At 42.2% G+C, this 17,367-nt stretch overlaps 1 protein-coding gene and 1 long non-coding RNA gene across 3 annotated transcripts in view; one reads left to right on the plus strand and one right to left on the minus strand.

The window, feature by feature from the left end:
- The window catches only part of CLVS1 (clavesin 1), a gene marked incomplete at both ends in the record, with an annotated part of 139,040 nt that overhangs the window by 46,563 nt on the left and 75,110 nt on the right, over nt 1–17,367 (minus strand). The window lies entirely within an intron of this gene.
- Nucleotides 11,810–17,367, plus strand: part of LOC309791932 — a 135,475-nt gene continuing 129,917 nt past the window's right edge. For both annotated transcript variants that reach the window (XR_014291582.1, XR_014291583.1), the window contains exons 1-2: nt 11,810–12,126; nt 14,419–14,538. This is a non-coding gene — a long non-coding RNA (uncharacterized lncRNA). The remainder of the gene's footprint in view (nt 12,127–14,418; nt 14,539–17,367) is intronic.

Raw genomic sequence — 17,367 nt, forward strand, 5'->3', positions numbered from 1 at the left:
TTCAAAAACATGTTTTACCTATACCAGACGATATGGGTGCCTAAAGTTTATTCGGTTTACACACTGTCGGCTGTGCACAATGAACCCTTTCAGTGATACTGTCTTGTTCTCTCATTGTTTCAGATGTGTGTGTGCTGTCCTTTTGGCTAGTCAGAGAGCTGCTAACGACTGCCTTTTAATTTATTTATTCACGTGACAAAAATTAATTTGAGAGCCTGCTGTGCGCCAGGCTCTGTGTAAAACTCCACTCTGCCCATGAGGTGCTCACAGTCCAGGGAGGAAGACAGAAAACACAGCCCGCGTTGTACCATGGGGTAAATGCAATGATGGACATGAGGATACAGGGGAGCACAGAGGAGGGATGCTGCTTTCAAACACCTGGCCCAGAGCCAGGCACATAGCAGGTGCTCAGACACAAGGCACATCCAGTGAAAGAGGGTGCTGGGCTGAAAACCAAATGCAGGGACATAGCCATACCAGTTGTCAGGGGCCCAACTCTTCAGTTAACTATTATAAAATGGGAATCAGTAGAAACAGTGGCTCAACCCACAGCTTCTACCTGACAGCTAAACCAATTCCATGATTTGTCATGTATTAACAGCATCAGGACACAGTGGTGGTGCGGGACAGGGACACACTGGTCTCTATTCTCAAGGCAACCTCATTCTCTTTAGGAAGATAAGACAAACACAGAACACAATTAGCAAACATACAGGGAAGCAGTAAAATCATGAGCTAGAAGTGGCTACGTATTGTGGGAATTGACTGTCAGGCAAGCCTTTCCTACATCAAAGAATTCATGCAACAGAAATTAATGCCCATAAGAATGTTTTGAGTATATTAAGGTGGCACTACGGACCCCCAGGAGGAGGGAGTGTGTGTTGGGATGATGAGTGTAGGAAATGATGGGTTGGTGTTCATGGGCTATACCCTGGCTGGTTTTCCACTGAAATAGAATAGAATCGAGGCCAAGTGTGAGATGGAAGCAAGCCAGAATTCTTCACTTGTATCCTGTGGTCCCCTGTTTGGAGCCAGGTTCTAACTCTAAATAAACTTGTGAACATATATTCACAGCTCTATGGGGCCAGAGATACCAAATGATGGTGTTCTACCAGCTTAAAACTCTAACTTCATGCAAAATGGAGTCGTATCGGACCTTTCAGCAGTCAAGCACAGAAAAGAGAGCTAGTCTGTGTACTCTGAGTTTATCTCAAAAAAGAACCATATCTAACACGCAGAACTGTCTACTCTCTTCCCTCTTTTATACCCCAGACAGTATTCAATAAATATTTATAGAACAAATGAATAAGAGAAACCACCACACCAAAAAAAGTCCACTGTCTATTCTAATCACAAAAACATTCAATTCAGCCTTTAAGGTGATTTTTCCAATTGAAATGAAGCTGCATGGGGCTTGGGGGCAGGGGTACTGAGTAGCGAGTGCCATCGGGTACAGAGTTTCTATGTAGGGTGATGAAAATGTCCTGAAATTAAACAGTGGTGATGGTTGGACAGCTCTGTGAATAAACTACAACTCAACTGAATTGGGCACTTAAAAGGGGTTAACTTTGTGGTATGTGAATTATATTTCAATACAGCTGGTTTTTTAAATCATAGTTGAGATTCAGTCTTGATGAAATACGTTATAACTCGAGAATCCAAATACAGCTCATCGTGCATAGTGTAAGAAATTAGTTTTATTCTTGAACATAAGGAGACTTATAATCCAATGAAAATTATGACCTTAGGAGAGAGAAAAAATTATTCTGATGAAATATGAAAGCACTTTAAACCGAAGACCAGCATGCAAATGAGCAGGAACTTATTAGCTGAGAGCTGCAAATATTCTGTGTATCAGAGAATTGGTAGTTGAGTTATTGGCTCATTTGGTCTCTCATCCAATGAACATTTATTAAGAAATCTGAGTAGCAGTATTTTTCTAGGATCCCTGAAGAGCTGTCTCATCACTGGCTGAATCAGTGAGCAACAGAAAGGTTTGAAATTCTCTAATACCTTGTGTATACACTACATCCCGGGCTGTATAGATCTGTTACCTCTACAGCAAGACCTGGGGCTCTCTCAGACGAAAATTGGGAGAGAGAGTTACACAGCTCTAACAGAACTGTGTTCATCTTGACCACAAATCCTGATGCTTCTACAAACAGAAAAATGGACGTTCTTCCCTAGCTATAGTGACTTTCCTCTAACATTTATGGCCCAGAACTACCATCAGTTCTCTATCTACCTGGCATCCAGAGTAAGCTTCAACGAACTATAGCTGATAGGCAGTCCAGTGCCTCTAGACACACATGGTTATTGAACAGTTGAAATGTGTCTTATCCAAATTGGGATGTTGTGTCAGTACAAAATACCCACCAAATTTTGAAGACTTAGTACTAAAAATCTAAACCATCTCTTTAATAGTTTAAAATTTGTATTTTATGTTGAAATCACACTATTTTGGATATATTGGGTGAAATAAAAATATATCACGCCCTCCCAATGTAGCTGTCTCTTCCCTGAGGATGAACAGCAAAGAACTCAGTTAAAGAAAGGTCAGCCTTGTGAAGGCAACAAAGAATATAATGAAAAGAGGTGAAGAGAGGCATGGCAAGCCTCTGCTCACTAACTTGTTGTAACTGCTGTCCTAATTGGGGGGAAATTATAAGAATGAGGTTTGAGGTGTTAATCTACACCCTTCAATCCTTCTGAAATGTTAACACCATTTTATAACCAAGACTTCTTTCTGGAAGGGGAGTCCCAGCTGACCACAGGCAGATTGTGTAGGTGGGCATTAAGAGCTAGATCTCACACACAGGTTCATGTAACTGCTGCTGCTACTTACAGGCTCAACTGGACATTTGAGGCATTGAACCAGCTGCACAAGGATGATCAAAAACTACTGGAGGGCCTCCCTGGTGGCGCAGTGGTTGAGAGTCCGCCTGCCGATGCAGGGGATACGGGTTCGTGCCCCGGTCTGGGAGGATCCCATATGCCGCGGAGCGGCTGGGCCCGTGAGCCATGGCCGCTGGGCCTGCGCGTCCGGAGCCTGTGCTCCGCAACGGGAGAGGCCACGGCAGTGAGAGGCCCGCATACCGCAAAAAGAAAAAAAAAAAAAAAAAAAAAAAAAACTACTGGAGCCCCTTGCCAAGATGTAAGTAGTCTTTTTTTTTTTTTTTTTTTGCGGTACGCGGGCCTCTTACTGTTGTGGTCTCTCCCGTTGCTGAGCACAGGCTCCGGACGCGCAGGCTCAGCGGCCATGGTTCACGGGCCCAGCAGCTCCGCGGCATGTGGGACCTTCCCGGACCGGGGCACGAACCCGCGTCCCCTGCATTGGCAGGCGGACTCTCAACCACTGCGCCACCAAGGAAGCCTGTAAGTAGTCATTTTTAAACTATATTCTTAATATCCATGTGGATAAAGAGCTCATAGCAGGTGCATTTCCACTGCATGAAATGTAGGGATTTAATCTTCAGGATACGTTCCCTGTGCATTTCCTTTATGTGAACAGTTCCAATTGAAAAAGAAAACACACAAAATCTTCCAGAGTAACTCATATGTGCTTCCAGGTCTTTGCCATCAATAATCTAACGAGACCCACCACGTCTGGGTGGAGGTATTAGAGACACAGCGATAAAGTGACTGGGTAGCCTCCCTTGAGAGAGACACAGTTTGATAGGGGAAAGATCCAAGAAAGCAAATAACTGCAGCAATTTTATACATATTGTATAATACTTGTGATATTTGACTATTAGTGGATGTAGGAGAACATGTGCCTTTTTGTAAGTAATTAAAGGCAAGTCTATGTAACCTACTGCCTGATTAACAAAGCTTCTACTGCTGCGGGAGAACAAATGAATTATCTGCTAATTATCTTACTTTAGAGGTTAGGCCAAGCCACTTTGGTGTCTATAGATTTGTGTCTGTGGTTATTTGCTGCTGGTGATATAGAACAAACAAATGAGGAGCGAGTCTTTTGTGAGGTACTCTGTGCCCAATGCAGCCATTGGTCAGGGGAATCTCTGTGCTTTGCCCACAACCCTTGGTGCCCTGGAGTCCTGGCTCTGCAGGAAGAGTAAAACCTTTGTGAAGTCCCCGGGTTCACTGAGAGGCACTCATGTAGATAATAATGGCAGACAGTTTAGGAAAACAGATTAATTATTACATCTGACAACTTTGGGGAAAAAAACAGGAGCTCATTACAAATTTGCTAATTAGTCCTCTCCATTGTGATACAGAATTCAACAGGTATATCTGTGTATAATGCAGGATGGCTTTATGTGGTGTGTGTGTGTGTCTGTGTGTCTGTGTGTCTGAGTATAGACAGAGATGGTCTGTGTTCTGGAGTCTCATGTAATAATCTTATAAATCGTTGATGAATGTTCCCAAGTCTCTGCAGATTACTCTTGATTTGTAAATGAGATGCCTTTGCTACATACAGAAAATCAATGTTGTCATATTTGCAAATTAACCATTCTAATCCTTTGATATTGCTCAAATTACACTTCCATCTTAGTTCAGTCCACTCTCCTGAGAGACGCTTTGGTCAAACATGGTTTCCTCTTAGGTAGTGGAAAGGGAACATTCCTGGTAATATTTGAAAAACGTAGCTGTTTAGTCAGCACATGTATTTGGATGCCTCTACTAGCTGTTAGGTAATAATTCTATCAAGAGGCAAGAGGAAAAGGGGGCACAGATGAAATCTCCCTGAATAGTGTTTTCAGAGGACTTATATAAGAAAATCATTCTTTAAAAAAAAAGAAAAAATATTCCATTAATCTGAATCAGGCAAAGAAAATGGCTGTTACTCGTTGGATCATTAAATATTAGGTTTTGCTTGTGTGTATATGTTTGGTGGCCAATAAACAGACTTCACAGTACACTTAGAATCTTTATAAAATCCATGTGGGCAGTACACATATGCCCATCTTGTAGAACGTGGAGCACAATAAATTTTCCCAAAACAGTTTTATAATTGAACATTTATATTATGATATATATTTGGTTAGATTTAGGACACATTCCCCTTATTGAAAAACATTTTTAAGCACAATTATATAATACTGCACAGATTGCATTTTGGAAGATATTTATAATTAGGTGAGAAAGGAAAGCCTGTGTCCCTTGCAGGGAGAAATCCCTATAGAATATCATCTATGCTGGTCCTGCCCTAGAAAAGATGTAAAAGTCATGATGAGTTTGTTTTGAGTAAGCTAATTAGCATCATTAGTTTAACGTGTTCTGCGAATTAGAAAAGTTTCTAAATGGCCTGACTTGAAGAATATTTTAATTTTTAGTACTACTACATAATAAAGAGCTGTAACTCGGCACAAGTTAACAGCGGTTTGACACTTACTCATATGAGTTTTGGGGTGACACGAGTTAATAAAGAAATAAGCGCCTGGCCCTGATGCCACAGCCTAAGAGAGGAGGTAGCGAGGAGGGGACCCGTGGGAGGTGATCTCATCTGCAGGGCAGGGCCGGTGGAGGAGGGACCACACAATGCAGGGCACATTTTGCTCATTCTGGTAATGCTTTGAGATGCACTTTTTTTTTAACATCTTTATTGGAGTATAATTGCTTTACAATGGTATCTCATAGTAACCCTGTAAAAGATAATATTATTAGTTCCATTTTAAGGATGAGAAAATCGAGGCCCAGAGAGTTTAACTAATTTACCCCATGATCTATAACCCTGATCCATACTTTGGAGGCAGGACTTAAATCCAGGCAGTCCAACTCCAGAGTTCCTACACTGAATACAATTCCATTAAATAAAAGGGAGGAAGGTTATTGAAATATATTAAATAATAATAGTCAGATTTGAAGGTTACAGATTTGCATAAATAACAGATAGGTTAGTTGCCTGTTACCTTATTAAGCCAGCCTTAACATGCTTATTTTGCATGACCAAGGTAAACAGCAAGGGTCAAGGGCTTAGGGAATTATTCTTAGAAACTCCGGAAGTCTGCTTTGGTCCCTTTGGACAGTACATCTTTAACTGGTGGTTTGCAGATATGCAGTTAAGTTCAACACGCAAAGTCCAGAGCATCCAGAATCAGGAAGTTATGCTGAAAAAGCCTTTGGAGATGTAGAGAACAATAAAGAGTAAAACTAAAGCATCTAACTCCAGGAATCAGCTGCTTCCAGGGGCAGGATTCCCTGAGGAAGTTCCAAAGAATTATGTTAAACTAGATTAACGTAAGAAGGTAAAAGAGAAGCCTGATTTCCAACTCAGCTTTGGAGCTCCCTTGGCTGGTGAAACAATTACACGTCCCGGGAGGCCACCAGCCTTCAATGAGTCAGCCAGTTTTTTTCCATTGCTTATTCAGAGGCATCCTCAGATCTCTTAGAGAAAATTCCCTATTTTCCCTCATTATTTCCTTCCACATTTTCAGGAAAACACTTCTTAAAGAAATGGTCCTCATTTGTAGTCTTGTTTGTACCTTCATTTGTTCCTTTTTAAATTCATTAATCTATTCATCAATTCTTCCTACATTGTCATCCCACTCTTACTGGTCAGTCACCTGCAGTGTGCCTGGTTCTGGGGGGCAGTCATGGATCAGGTAGCCCTGGTGCCCCTCTCTACCCCGGCCCTGGGCCCTCATACTGCTTCCACTGAGGCACTCTCCACCGAGGCTGGACAGATGGGACAACTCTGGATTCTATGCAGCAAAATTACTGACTGCATTTGTGTTTAGTAAACTCACCTATTCTTTCGCTCAGTTTACCTCTCATTGATGTTAGGAAGAGGAAGCTGGGTGGTGACTACAGTTTACCAAGCTCTTTTATGAATCTGATTTCATTTGCTTCTGAAAACAATATATAGAGTGGGAAAGAAGCTTGTTGCAGAATAATGTATATATCATAAATAAATTTTAATACAAAAAAATTCCTCTTTATTTATGTTTGTATGAGCAAGGAGAAAGAGGTGGAAGGGTATATACACTGGGACTGCGTGTTTTGTCTGTATCAGGAGGGAGGGCATGAGGAGGAAAGGGAGAAAATCATCTTTGCCTTCATACCATTTTGTTAGCACTTGTTTCGTTATGTAAACTAAGCATGCAGTACTTCTGTAGTTTGAGAGATATCAGGTAAAAATTTTACACTTAAAAAACACACAAAAAAAATAATCCTATGAAGTTGAGATTAGCAATACCTCATTTTTATGGGTGAAGAAATTGAATGTGGGGAAAGCAAGGGTTTTACTCAAGTGATAAGGCCAGAAACAGAGCCAGGCTCCATTCCAAACCTTCTGGTTGAGAGGACAGTGAGATTTCTGTCCCAAGCAGCTGTTTCCTTTCCATAGAACAAACACATCACAACTTGTTAGGATTGTGGGCAGTGTACCGAAGCAAAGTAAAACTCTCTGTACTGAGGGATAAGACATTTTCACTGAAGGAATAAACAGAAGACCAGTTGGCTCTGGATGTGATGTCAGACTCCACGTTGAATACACCAAGCTCTTCATAACTTCTTTTACTTTTCTTCTACCAAGTCCAGAGACCCTCTAAGAGCTCCCAGCTGTCATCAAATGTCTCTCAGGGCAGAGTAGCCAGTCTCTGGCACCAGGACGTAGGTTAAGGGATTCACCAGGCTTTTTTGTACTCGTCGGGGTCTAGTTCAGGGGTCTCCAAACTTTTTGATAATGTATACTTATGTATAAATTGAATGCGTGGATAAAATCTACGAAGTTAGAAAATAGAAATTTTTCTTTCTATACGTCAGTGGATCATCTTTTTTTTTTTTTAACATCTTTACTGGAGTATGATTGCTTTACAATTTTGTGTTAGTTTCTGCTTTATAAGAGAGTGAATCAGCTATACATATACCCCCATATCTCCTCCCTCTTGCATCTCCCTCCCACCCTCCCTATCCCACCCCTCTAGGTGGTCACAAAGCACCGAGATGATCTCCCTGTGCTATGCGGCTGCTTCCCACTAGCTATCTATTTTACATTTGGTAGTGTATATATGTCCATGCCACTCTCTCACTTCGTCCCAGCTTACCCTTCCCCCTCCCCGTGTCCTCAGGTCCATTCTCTACGTCTCCATCTTTATTCTTGTCCTGCTCCTAAGTCCTTCAGAACCATTTTTTGTTTGTTTGTTTTTAGATTCCATATATATGTGTTAGCATATGGTATTTGTTTTTCTCTTTCTGACTGACTTCACTCTGTATGACAGACTCTAGGTCCACCCACCTCACTACAAATAACTCAGTTTTGTTTCTTTTTATGGCTGAGTAGGTGGATCATCTTGTGCACCATCTTGGGGCTGCTAGTCGGTCCCCTTCTTAATGACAATTCGTGTGCTTCATCACTTTGAGGATGAAGATTGGTGGCCACTTGTTGGAAATGCTTTGCATATCCGGAGAGAAAACAGCATGGACCGTATACTGGCAGCCATGGACGGCTCTGTGAGTTCTGAGTCCTCCAGGTCCTGGAATTCTGTAGCTCTGCTGGCATTCCAGCAGCTCTGCCTTCCTGTGCACAGGGGTCCAGACATTCCTGATGAGCAACTGATCATTCTGATGACTTTGAATAGAGGTCTACACCCTGGAATGACTTAGCCATCACCATTTGAAAGACAATTAAGAATCTCCTAGCAGGGACATCCCTGGTGGCGCAGTGGTTAAGACTCCGCCTGCCGGTGCAGGGAACACGGTTTGATCCCTGGTCCGGGAAGCTCCCACATGCCACAGAGCAAATAAGCCTGTGGGGTATAGAAAATAAGTTAAACCTCATGCCTGATAAGCAGGCGGATTGTCCCTGGCTGGGAGAACTAAGGCAGAGGCAGGTACTGTGCGGGGGAGCTGCATTTGATGCCTCGTCCGACTGGCCTGCAGGAAGCTGCCTGTCTGCTTCCCTGCACAGACAGGCTCAGTTTAATCAGATCGACTCTCAGCACCTTCATGATGGTGTTGCTCTTTCTTTTCCTCTGTAGCTTCTTTTTCCCACAGCTTTTCTCAGTTGACTGTGGGCTGGTGACAGCAATGGTAAAGGTAGGAGCTGGTTCCATACATCAATCTGGAAACCTCAGACCCCATCCACCGCCCCAGCCAAGGAAGAGGCCGTTGCTCCCTCTCTTGAAAAACAATTCTGAGAGCTGGAGGTTCACAATAACATCTTCGTTTGTTAAAGATGTCTCATTCTTGAAACTAACAGTAAATCAACTCTACTTCAATTAAAAAAAAGTCTCACTCTGTTCTCCATCTCATGTCATAAAAATATCCCAGGAGAAAAAAAAAGAATGGAAAATATGAAAAATAAGTTTTCTGATAAATTCCAAATGAAGCTTGAGTGCCCTGTTTTTCATTGCCTTTTATAACCTATTTATTGTTTAAAGTCCCTTGCAGATCCCACTTCAGTCACGGGGCCTTTTTTGCCTAATTGCATGAACTCCCAGGTTAGGCATTTCTTTCTCAGAGCTCCGTAGCATCTTGGGCACACCCTGATTTTCATACTTCTCACTCTTCTTTGTATCAGTTTATATACCTATCATTCCTACAAAACTGCGAGGCACTTTGGGGCAGGAACCCAGATTTCTTTCTCTTCCCTGCACTCTCTCATTTTACATTATGTTATATTATTATTATTTTCAGGTGGCCTAGCACAGAGTGCTCAGTGTTTGCTGATTGACTAGGTCCCCCCAGGGTTAAGTTACTAATCAGTTATTCAAAATTAGAAATGAAGTTTCCCATAAGTCCCATGTTCAGAATGGCAATTACATTACTGGCATCATTAATCACTCCCTCCAGTATGTATTTGTGATCAAGGAGACACATACTAGCTCTGAGTAGCCAAAAGCAATTCTATTGCAATATTAATGGAGTACAGTTGACCCTTGAACAACGCGAGGGTTAGAGGCGTCAACCTTCCACGCAGTAGAAAATCTGGTATAATTTGTAGTTCACCCTCCATATCCGAGGTTCCTCCAGATGGGCAGCTCCGAATTGGGGGGTTCAACCAACTCCAGTCCTGTAGCAGTTTAGTATTTACTATTGAAAAAAAGCTGAGAATAAGTGGTCCCTTGTAATTCAAACCTGTGCTGTTCAAGGGTTAACTGTACATCCTTTGCATTTTGTGAATGTTGCTGTAGCATGTAATTTGCCCCATAAAATAAATCTTGGACCAGGCGTTTCAAACAGAACTCAAAGGTGTTGAGAAGTCGACCCTGGGCTGAGCCAGCCTGCTCATGGTTAAGTGACAGGCCACACTGCCAGCCTTGCAGTACCCCGAATTCAAGGGCCACAGCAAAATGACAAATTGTTTGTCATAGCCTTGAAGCATCAAGGCCTTATTTACACATAAACTAAATCAAAATATTAATTCCAAAAATACACAAAAACTTCTGAGTGTAAATCGGAAGGGCAAAAACCAAAGAGGAAGTAATAGGTATCTGTTATTAGTGGGGAATAAAACAAGGTACAATTGAAGGAGAATAAAGACTTGCAATTTAGAGCCTATATATAATTCTGACAGAAAGGTCTAGAAAAGCCTAGGGAAATTTCGAACTTCCTAAACTAGGTCTTAACTCCTTCAATGACATTCAAGGCCCTCTGAACAATAACTCAAACCCAGGTCTGAGCCTTAGTTCTGCACCTCCTTTTGTGTGGCCCAGTCTTGGCCACACTGGCCCCAGGGTTCCTCGCACAAAGGGTTCGGCTGGCCCCGGAGCCACGCAGCTGGAGGAATTGGGACACCACTGTCCCTGAGGACTTGGGCTTTGCACAAGTAAGTTCCACTCATCACGATACCACGATCACCTCTCAGCACCATCCCCACCAGTAGTTCATTCTTTTTTTTTTTTTTTTTTTTTTTCTCGGTACGCGGGCCTCTCACTGTTGCGGCCTCTCCCGTTGTGGAGCACAGGCTCCAGACGCGCAGGCTCAGCGGCCATGGCTCACGGGCCCAGCCGCTCTGCGGCATGTGGGATCCTCCCGGACCGGGGCACGAACCTGTGTCCCCTGCATCGACAGGCAGACTCTCAACCGCTGCGCCACCAGGGAAGCCCGTAATTCATTCTTACAACCCCGGGCAGATGCCAGCTCAGGGCTTCCGTGAAAATTCCTCCTGATTCGCCAAGTCCCCGTCAATCCTCCTTCTCACAAAACCTCCACTGAAACCCCCAGCACGTGTGGTCGTTTGCTTTTCTAAATCTTCACAGTATTTCCACGGCTTTCCTGGAACGTCTCATAGTATGTGTGTGCTTTTTAAATACGATTTTAAAATTAGAAATAATTTGAAACATGTGTTTTGTCTTAATTACTGGTTTACCTATTCCCATCCCCGCAAAACCATCACTTTCTCTGAGGGTAGCGCTTTGTCTTTCCCTGCTTTTACCCCCAGGACCCAGTGTGGTATGAGCCACAGAGAACGCCGTGTCCCCTTTGCTAACAAGGGTGGGAGCGGGTGATGCACAGAGAGGGCCCTTCGGGGGCTGAGCCTTCCTGGACGCACAGCTGCTTCCTTCGGGGCCCACCCATGTTGGCTGAGGTAAACGGAAACACGTGGCTCTGTTTTTCTTGGATAAGGACACAGCCCGGACAGCTGCGCTCAGCCCTGGGGTCAGGCCCCAAAGGGCTATAATTCGGAGCAAAGTGGGAGAGACTTGGAAGAGAAAGGGAGAGTCGATGAGAGCCAGTGAGAACGAGGACCCTGAAGGAGGAGTGATGAGTGAGAGTGAGCGCGCGAGGGGGCGAGTCTGTGAAGGGGTGAGTGTGAGTGCGTGGGAGTGTGTGAAGGCGGTGCTAGTGTGGGAGGGGCAGCGTGTGAGTGTATGATGGGGTGTCTGTGCGAGGGGGAGAATGAGTGTGCGAGGGAGTGTGAGGGTGTGAGAGGGGTGTGAAGTGTGAGTGAGGGTGTGAAGGGGTGTGAGTGTGAGAGGAGTGTGTGCGTGTGTGTGTGTGTGTGTGTGTGTGTGTGTGAGCGCGAGAGGGGCGGCCCTGGGCGGCAGAGCTGCGGGAGGGCGCGGGAGGTGGGCCCCGGGGGCCCCGCCTTCCCACCCGGACCGCGCCTGCGCCCCGCTCTCCTCGGCCCCGCCCCCTGCGTGCGGGACGTGGACGCTGCTCCCTCCGTGGCTTTCGGCGAAGGATGGTCCCCGAGGCCCTGGAGCTGCCCCCCAACCGGTGAGAACTGTTAAGTATGCTTCCTTCAGGTTCGACTTCTCTGTCTCTGTCTCTGACTCCCCGGCTCCGGAAGGGCGGAGAGGCGGCCCGTTCCCTCCTGTCTTTGCAGGTGTCAGGTCGGGACATGGCGGTCACTGGGTGCCGCTGCTCTGGGATTCCAAGTCCAGCAAGCTCTGGAGCCTGAAATGCACTTTTTTTTCCAATTCATTTTCTTTTCTCTTCCCTCCGCCCCGCCCCCCTTTTCCTTTCTGCCTGACCCGCTTGATGTATGTCTCTATCTCCAAAATACATTCTTGGAAGCTTACATTTCTCTAATCCATCTATAAAAAGTTAATGATTATCTGCTCCCCAGAACAACTTTTAGGATCTGGATCCAACAGCCTGCAGGGCAGGTATAAGTCCCCGTACATCTGAAAGCTTTCAAAAGCACTGCATTTACCATCTTACAAATAAAAGCACAGAGAACGGAGGAGAAAACAGTTCTTTGTGCCCACAAACAGCAGCTTTAAGGGTAAATCTGATGGGAGAAGGTGGGGCAGGTGTGCAGAGAGTAGAAGCAGAGTGAAGGAGGCTGCTCTCAGGGAGGCCACGTGGCTTCTGAACCAAGAAATCATGCAGTCAGCTTCGGAGAATCAGATCTATTTCTTTTTATAGCCGATACATTTATATTGAGTAGAATTTCTCAAAGGAGCTAAATTTACTGGATATTAATACTTATTTTTAAGCCTCAGTAGTTAAAACGGTGTGGTATTTATGCATGAAGAGACCCAAGTATATATGGTGTATGATGAAGTGGCAAGTATCATCAGAAGGGTGGAAATAAATGTGTCCATAAATTGTGTTGGAACCAGGCAGCCTTCTAGGAAAACAACAGCAGAAACCCACACTGTGCACTAGGATAAGCTGCAAAAATGTAAATGCAAAATAAAAAGAAGCCATGAAATTTTAGGAGAAAATCCAGAAACCATACAAAATTGATAAATACTATAATTTTAAAAATGCTCTTATCTAGCAAAAACAAAGCAAAAAATCCTGCAAGTAAAATCAAAAGACAATTGAAAGAAAACTATGAGAAATATTTGCAATTCATATGACAAAGAGCTAATCTCCCTAATGTAAATTGATAAAACCAACAACATTATAGAGCAAATGGGAAAAGGCTGTGAACAGAAAATCAACAGAAAAGGAAAGACAAATTCCACTTAAACATATGAAAAGATGCTCCACCTCAGTCACAGAGAAATGCAAGTTAATATCTCACTGAGACAACATTTTTCATTCTGTCAGTCTGTCAAAAATCCAAAAGGTTGAAAATACATTCTGGCCTTGGCAAGGCCTTGGATAATAGGTGTTCTCATAATGGCTGATGATAGTGGATATTGTAGTGCATCCCCCATGGAGGGATATTTCTGACTATTTACCCAAATTACAAGTGGATAATTTTTAATTTATACAAAAATCCTACTTATGGGAATTTTCTTGCAGATATAATTGTACATGTGCAGAATACTGTATGTACAAACTTGTTCCTTGCTGCATTGGTTGTAATAGCAAAAGATTGGAATTAAACCAAATATCCACTAATAAAGAACTGTGTTTAGCAAACTGTGGTACATCCATATAATAGAATACTCTGAACATCTGAAAAGAAAATAAAAAGAAAGTTCTCTATGTGCTGATATGGAAAGATGTCCTTTCTATGAAATGATATGTTGAAATCCTCAAGACATACTGTTTAAATAATAAAGCAAGATGGGTAATACTGTATAGAGTATGGAATATTTGAATAAAAAGGGGAAAATAAGAATATATACTTCTATTTCTGTTACACAAAAAACAAAGACACAAGAAACTAAGAAAAGAGGTTACCCTTGTGGAAATGAAGGATAGGAATGAAGTAGAACATTTGATGACTACCCCTTTATATTGTTTGATTTATATGCAATGTGAATGGATTGCCTATTCAAAACTTATATAGAGTATGTGTCAGTCGGATTGAAATATGTCTGATTTTGATAGTATCACTGAAACAGTCCTCTTAATGAAAACCAAACCAAAACTCAAAACTGTTTCTTACAAATTACTCTGTCTCCTCTTTTGTTTTCTGTTCCCGTTAGGGCTTTTAAGCCTGACATGTTTCTTCCTTTGACTTGGAGAAGATAAATAACTGCGCTGAGTGGCCTGAGGATTTGAGGTGTTCTCTCAACAATATGGAGACCACCGTTTCCCATTAACTCTGGATATCTGTCTCTGAGGCGTCAGCTGTTCTTAATGCACTGTTTTCCTCTATAGGTCACTGCTCTCAACCTGCTAACAACACCCAAGTAGATCTACAGCAGTCATGTTTCAGCCCAAGAGTGACTGAAGTAAAGGCAGTGTCTCTCATTGAGATGAATAGCACCAGGATCCCAGGTATGTGCACTTACGTGCCCAAGCTTATTTTCCTCAGTTATAAACAGTGATTTATATATAGTTTGATTTTATAATGTTTCCATGCAAACTATAACAATTCCTCAATGCACCTGTGTAGATAAAAAAGTCTGTGACTTGCTGTAGGTGTATGAAACCCTGACAGTGTCCTGGTCTGGTGGGTCGATTTCTAGGTCTAGAGATGCGAGTCTGGTTCTAACATGGCGTGGAGCGCACCTGGAGGAGGTGAGGTGCGGAGTTGCAGGAAGGAGAAAGCTTCCACTTGCCTGTCTTCCCAATCCGATTTTTAAAAAACTCTCCTAAAGGCCTTTGCACTTGCTGTGTCCTCTGCCTAGAAATTGCTGTCCCAGATCTTTGAATGACTTTCTTCTCTGTGTCGTTTAGGTGTAAGCACCTCACCCCTCCCGCACCAACCATTATTCTATCACGTCCTCTAGTTTTACCTTCTTGATAGCACTAGTCACTGTCTGAAATGGTCTTTTTTACTCACTTGTTTACTTTTTTTATCATTTATTAACCCTCTTCTCCCCACCACCCAATAGCCTGCAGATTGCAGAAGAGCAGGGGCCTGATCTGTTTGCTCTCCCACATATTCTTGTGCTTAGAACGGGGTCTGACACATAATAAGACCTCCATAAATATTTGGTGAATGAATAAATGAAGCATTAGAGTCCACGTCTAATTGGGTTTTGTACATAAAACCTAGCAAATGAAATTAGCAAATTCTTATTCAGTGAATGAATAAATTCAAGTAAACTCTTCTTAGACATGGGCATGGCCTTTTAAAACACTCAGTCGGGCAAAGAAAATACTCTAGGTTGACCCTTACTTGTTCAATCATCACTGTTTTTTTATCACACAGGACAATTACTGATATCTCCGAAATTCTGATTTAAAAAACCAGCTTTCTTTTATAATTTTCGTATTGGTTAAGAAGGCCCAAAGTGCACTAAAAAGCTTATTTAACTTAAAAGGCTTATTTGACCCTCAGAAGAGTTATTTGTTATACACATAATTTTTCTTGAGACTCAGTGGAACTTGTGCTAAGCTGAATTTATTTTTCCTCCAATAACTGATTTAAAAATCAGTTGCACAGAATTCTTCATCATCAACAATACAATATTTCTTTAGGTGCTTTATTCCAATTTCAGATGCCATTTTTATCAGTGTGAAGATAGATTTTTAAATTGTATAAACAACTAGAGTTAATTGATGTGTTGGTTTAGTAAATCCTAACCACAAGGCTACGTTTATAATATTAATAGTCCTGGAGACATACCTAGTTACATTTAAAAATACAAATAATATCTGTGCTTTTTAATGAGGTTTAAATCCTTTTTTAGAAAAAGTATTTTCCTTCTCCAACATATGTCCTTTTCTAATGAGCTAAAATTACAGATAGTGACCCCAGGTTTTGGAAAGGAACACAAACATGTATTGGGTGTCTAGACATAGTTCTGGGTATTCTTCATATGTTGGGGACCAATTAAACGTTCTCTGGAGTTTTCTGCCAACCACTCAGCCTTTGAGGCACAACTCTTGTGGGCTGTTTTGTGTGATGCAGTGTACATTGTGACATGGAACCTTGGGAAACCGAATCCTTTTGATCTGGGTCCAAGATAAATCTTATTTTATTAAATTTATCGCAAGTAATAATGATGTTCAATATACTGTAAAATCCTTAAAACTACAGAATCTCATCTTGGAGAATTTTTGATTAAGATGATCTTATCTGGAAAGAATTGTGTGTCAAACTGCATGTAATCAGTCAGTTAATTAGGAACTATCTCAGGTTCTCTTCCATTCTGAGGATTAGACATTAACTCTTCTAGCCTTCAATTTTATTTTAATGAACACATGCCTAAAAATCACATTTCAGGTCAAAGGAGCTGAAACACAACTGATTACTAGTTTCTGTGTAGTGAATTACTGAAAAAAAGCGTTTTCTTGGAGCACAGAGAAGGGAAAGTCATGGGCTATGCACTTATTGTTTTATCATTATTTCCTTCTCTAAACTCATGGATCTGTTGTAACAGATATTGTTTTGGAAGATGATTTGGAGTTCACGTGAGCAATGTATTCCATGGTTGAGATAATCTGAGTTGGGAGAAGTAACAGAAATTGAAGAGAAATTACTCTTTCCCCTCAGACACACAGAGCTATGAGTTAAAATTTGGACTCTTTATCTTACCTGTAAAGAGGACATAGGAGCTTTAACTCCATAGAGGGTTTGCCTGATAAAATGGACTTCCGTACCTTGCAGAGGGAAATGCAAATTGGTGGATCATGTCTGAAAGGCAATTTCTAATATGTATTGGGCACCTTAAAATACTTACAGCCTTTGACCGAAGAATTTCAAGGATTTGTAGACAGCAGCAGTTCTTAAATTGTGGTCTGCCATCCTGCAGGGATCCATGAGACCCTTTTAGGGGGACCACAAGGTCAAAATTATTTTCATAATCGTATTCAGATTTTTTGCCTCTTTCACTGTGTTGCTGTTTGCACCAGTGATACAACAGGAATCAAGAGAGTGGCACCAAATTGTACTAGAACTCATGGCCTTCCACATTGCCAGCCCCAGGAGAAAAGTACGTGTCAGTTCCTACTTAAGGGTATCCTTGGTAAAGTAGTAAAAACCAGTAACTTTATTAAGTCTCGACCCTTGAATACAAATGGTTTTAATGTTCTGTGTGAGAAATGGGCAGTACTGGTGGAGTACTTCTGCTGGGCACTGAGGCATATTGGTTGTCTTGAAGAAATGCCCTGTGTCATCGTTTGATTTGTGAACTGAACTAGCTTCTTTTTACATGG

Source organism: Mesoplodon mirus (assembly GCF_964341445.2).
Source record: "Mesoplodon mirus genome assembly, chromosome: 16".
Lineage (NCBI taxonomy): Eukaryota > Metazoa > Chordata > Mammalia > Artiodactyla > Ziphiidae > Mesoplodon > Mesoplodon mirus.